A 5,000-nucleotide genomic window follows, 5' to 3' on the forward strand; every position below is an offset into this window, starting at 1 on the left:
AATCCTGCGTGCAAGTGAAATCTTATCCTGTGGCGAGTTACAAACAAAACAAAACAACAAACAAAACAAAAGAATACCGAAAAGAAAAGAACGAGAAAGTTTTCAGTCATTTCCTGTAGTATTTTTTAATCTCTGTGCCAAAACGCGTAATCACTGTGTTATCAATGCGACATGCAAAAACATAACATGTTTCCATGAGACGTTTAATTGCTCTAATTGCACCGCCATTGAATCTTAATGCAGATCGTAATAGTGCTAATTATCTAATTAACTGGCTGTTCATTATGCGCTGGAGGAGGCAGAGCCTGGAGCGGGTGGAAGCCGAGCGGCACCCAGACAGCAGCCCTCCGAACAATACAGCCGCGGTGTGGAGACCAGATGCCAGGTAGTGTTCTGAAAATACAGCCAAGAGTCATATCATTAAATTCAGCTGGAGTGCGAGAAGTTTTGGTGCACAATAAAAACCGGAACTCAGAGACAAAAGAATTACATGTAGAAATGATGCTACGATGAATAATTTTAAATTAATAATTTAAATTAATTAATTAATCTAAAGAGTAAAGAAGACGTGCACCTTCTCCACATTGTCTTAGAATTGTAACAGAATCAATTAAAGCGTAAATGTAAGTAATATTTAATCATATATATAATATCATAGAAATATAATATAATATCTGCCTTTTAACTATGAGCCACACCTCCTTAAGAGTCTGATGAAGACTATACCTTTTTTAAAAAACAAAATAAAATACACTATATACACAACAGTTTGTGGACACCTGACCATAAGATTGCTCTGTGCTTCTTTATTATCATCCCATTCCACACTTCCATTAGATTTTGTGGATATTCATTTAGCTACAAGGGTGTTAGAAAGGTCAGGTATTGATGTAGGTGAGAAGGTGAGGAGATCCCTGGTGTGCAGTCAGTGTTCATATTCATTACAATGGTGCTCAATAGAGTTGCAGCTGTACAGCAGGAGATCTTCCACATCTTCCAACTCATGTAGATTATCTTCATGGAGCTGGCGTTTTAGTTCAAGCGAAAGGACAATTTCATGCTCCTGCATCCAAAGATGTTCAATATTATTGTGTTCGTCCATGTTTGTGAGAACAATTTGATGAAGAAACACATATGGGGGGGATTTCACGGGAAGTCAGGTGTCCAAACACTTTTGAAAAATGTGGTGTAACTGAGCTACACAAAAAAATGAAGGTGGCAATGCTTCAGCAGGAGTACACTGCAGTGTGTGTGTGTGTGTGTGTGTGTGTGTGTGTGACTCAGTGAGTTCAGAGTTGCACTCAGGTGGGAAGGTCTCTGTTCTGTAGCACTGTGTTGTGTAACTGTGAATCTAATTATAGCATTTAAACGGCGCTCTTTAAACTTCTCCACTCGGACAGGACGAACGCATTGCTCAATAAAACTGTGTTTTAAAACATTCTGCGATTTCGGAACATTTTCCAGCCTGCGAAAACCACTTTATACCAACAAACCTCACATTGTTCACTCATAATGCTGGATTAAACACTGTGTGTGTGTGTGTGTGTGTGTGTGTGTGTGTGTGTGTGTGGGACAGAGTGAGTGTGTATTTGTACTAGTGATTATAATTTTTATTAAAGTGTCATATTTTTGATCAGTTTCTAGTAGAAGAGCTGGTATTTGCATTTCATATCACAAATTTGATGTTTCGACAGGTCCGGGTCAAAGTTCATGATCATTGTTTTGACAGTTTGTCCTGATGAAGGTCATGTCCACAGTAAAGTATTTTCGCTTGAAAACACATTTTTTTCAACACTTTGGCCTCCTGTCCACACCGAGGCGCTGTTTTCAGTCACGAATACAGAGGTTTACACTGTTTTCGCCTCGTGGTGTGGACCGCTTGTGAAAACAGAGGCTTTCCAAAACCATGGCACGTTTTTAATCGACGTTTCAAAGAGCCGAACAAGTAAATAAACGGCAGGCGGAAATGACGCGGGTCGACGAGTCTTACGTTTTGCTCATACACAGGGAAGTGAGCGTTTTTCAGACGTTTCAGTGTGGATGAGCAACTTTTGGGAAACGACTGAAAACGAAAGAATGGACGTGTGGAGTGTTTTTTAGCCGAAAACGTCGTTTTATAAATTGATCCGGATTAGTGTAGACGTAGCCGGAGACAGATGTTGGTATAATTTAATTATAACCTGGTTTATTAAAACCATATAGGGAAAAGATGGGACTGTTTTCCTTGTTATTGAGTGAAACTGTAGAAATGAAAAAAGATTCAGAATGAGTACAGAGCTGTTGTGATTGGTCAGAAAGTGTTGATGAATTTTGACTTATGATTCGATTTTTTATTTTTGTGAAAGCCTCAAAGTAATTAACTAGACTTTTGCGAACACTGGTTTGTACTGGAAAAGGAAAGAAAAGACAGAATAGAGAGAGAGAACGAAAAGGATGAAAGAAAGCATTAGAAAGCACTTTTGTGTTCTTTAGGGGTTACTGGTAAAACCTCTGTGGAAAAAGCTGTTACAGAGTTTTGCTTAGAACTGAGGAGCATTTCAGACTGGGTGAGGAGCCGAACTCTGCTCTTAAAGTGAGGTTGTGGAAGACAGTTACATGTCCCAGGTCTGACACCATGGCAAGACTGAGCACAGCAACAAGACACATGGTAGTTCTACTGCATCAGCAAGGTCTCTCCCAGGCAAAGATCTCAAAGCAGACTGAGCTTTCAAGATGTGCTCTTCAAGCAATTTTGAAGAATCATAAAGAAAAGGGTGAGGAGCGTGGATGCAGTGAGCATCCAAGGAATCTTAAAGCAGCAGATGAAAGACACATCATGATTAATTTCCTTCAACATTTGATGTCCAGCAGTGCCATCGGCAAATAACTGGAGGAAAAGAGTGGGGCCCAGGTACACCCACCTACTGTCTGAAGAAGTCTGGCCAGAAGTGATGTTTGCCAAATAATAAGTGTCTGCAGGCAACAGTGAAGCATGGTGGAGGTTTCCTGCAGTTTTGGATCTGCATTTCTGTAAATGGAGTTGGAGATGTGGTCAGGATTAATGGTGTCCTCAAAGCTGAGAAATACAGGCAGAACTTCTCCATCATGCAGTGCCATCAGGGAGGCATCTGATTGGCCCCAAATTATTTATGCAGCAGGACAACAACCTCAAACATTTACAGCATATAATCAATTAAAATATTTAATCTCATGATTGACTCACAATTAATCACAACCTAATCGCACATTTGTATCTGTTCCAAATCTACCTTATATTAAAACTTTTCAAGGTTTTTAATACTCCAATAAATTTGGACAAATATTGATGCTTATGCAAATGTATGTTTATTATCAGTGAAGTCAATCTGAATTTAGAGCATGAAGACAAAATATTCTTGTAAATGTTTTAAAGTATTTGTGGTGTTTTAGATTATGTAAATCCTCAGGACAACAAATGGAACTTTTGTTGTTTCCACACGGACGGTTTTAATTGCAGGACGTGCGCATCATGGCGGATTTGGGTGCTGATTCGAGAATCGGCGAATCAGTAAAACAAATGTTTAGTGATTACAATTTTTTTTGGTGAAGTTTTTTTTTTTTTTTTTAAGACAAAGAGACATGGTGGTGGAATGAGGAAGTGCAGGAGAGCAGAAGGAGAAAGAGGTTGGAGAAACAGAATTGGGATCAACAGAGTGATGAGAAAAGTAGGCAGGAGCACAAGGAGATGCAGCAGCAGGTAAAGAGGGATGTGGTGAAATCCAAGGAAAATGCATATGAGGAGCTGTAGGAGAAGTTGGACACTGAGGAAGGAGAAAAGGATTTGTAGCGATTGGCCAGGCAGAGGAACCGAGCTGGGAAGAATGTGCTGCAAGTTAGAGCAATAAAGGATGAAGATGGAAATGTGTTGACTAGTGAGGAGAGTGTGTTGAGAAGATGGAGGGAGTATTTTGAGCAGCTGATAAATAAGGAAAATGAAAAAAGGATGAAAAGTGGAAAGTCGGTTGGACCAGATGACATACCAGTAGAAGCGTGGAGATGTTTAGGAGAGATCCAGTGGAGTTTTTAACCAGATTGTTCAACAAGATTTTGGAAGGTGAGAAGATGCCTGAGGAATGGAGAAGGAGTGTGCTGGTACTGATCTTTAAGAATAAGGGAGATGTGCAGACCTGCAGTAACTACAGGGGAATTAAGTTGATCAGTCACACCATGAAGTTATGGGAAAGAGTAGTGGAAGCCAGGCTGACAGAAGAGGTGACCATCTGTGAGCAACAGTATGGTTTCATTAGTGGCGGGTCGTGTATTTGGTACTTGGACCTTCAGTGTGGATGTACTCGACTTAATCCACCTCTTAATACACCACTATCACGTTGTGATTATAGAAACCATCAATACAATACAAAAACACAATATAACAACACGCAGCATTACAGAGAGACGTTTCACATCTGGAGGTGAAAACCATTTTACTAAAACAACAAACCCAGTTACACTCCAAACCTCTACACTACAACCACAACTGTGCACCTACAACATCTGGAGCAGTTCACAATCAATATTTATCTAATAACATGACAAAACATTAAAATGTAAATAAAACACAACCTACTCACCAGAGATGCAGACTCATAATGTGCAGCGCCCCCCGGAGGCTGTAATCCAGTGGTACCGCTCGTATTCACTGGTCTGGAAGTGGAGAACAAACCCTTTCCCCGGCTGAGACACGCTAGCTAGCTTCAGGGTTGGCCGACCTCCTCACCATGTCTCGCTTTTCTTCCCAATGGATTTTTAAGTTTTCGAGACCAAAACCAATTTCTCTTCCTCCGTAGGTGTAAAAAAGTCTAACTCAGATGTATGAACGTGTGCAGAGCTACACGTGTTTTACCAGTCGAATTCAGCTGTAACAGTTTCCCTCTGACCAACCAATCAGAAGACGGGAAGATGCTGACGCTATTTTGCGCCAGCGAGCTGCCCTGTGAGGAGAATCTGAAATCTGATTGGTTAAAGAAACAAATATTTTTCTT

The 5,000-nt window shown here is 40.4% G+C and overlaps 1 protein-coding gene across 1 annotated transcript in view; it reads left to right on the forward strand.

Annotated features, from left to right (window-relative positions):
* Window positions 1–134: 134 nt before the first annotated feature.
* Window positions 135–5,000, forward strand: part of gsx1 (GS homeobox 1) — a 27,260-nt gene continuing 22,394 nt past the window's right edge. The window contains 1 exon segment of the mRNA XM_046838612.1: window positions 135–385. The gene's annotated coding sequence lies outside the window, so the exon portion shown is untranslated.

This window comes from Silurus meridionalis, chromosome 25 (genome assembly GCF_014805685.1).
Source record: "Silurus meridionalis isolate SWU-2019-XX chromosome 25, ASM1480568v1, whole genome shotgun sequence".
NCBI classification, from domain to species: domain Eukaryota; kingdom Metazoa; phylum Chordata; class Actinopteri; order Siluriformes; family Siluridae; genus Silurus; species Silurus meridionalis.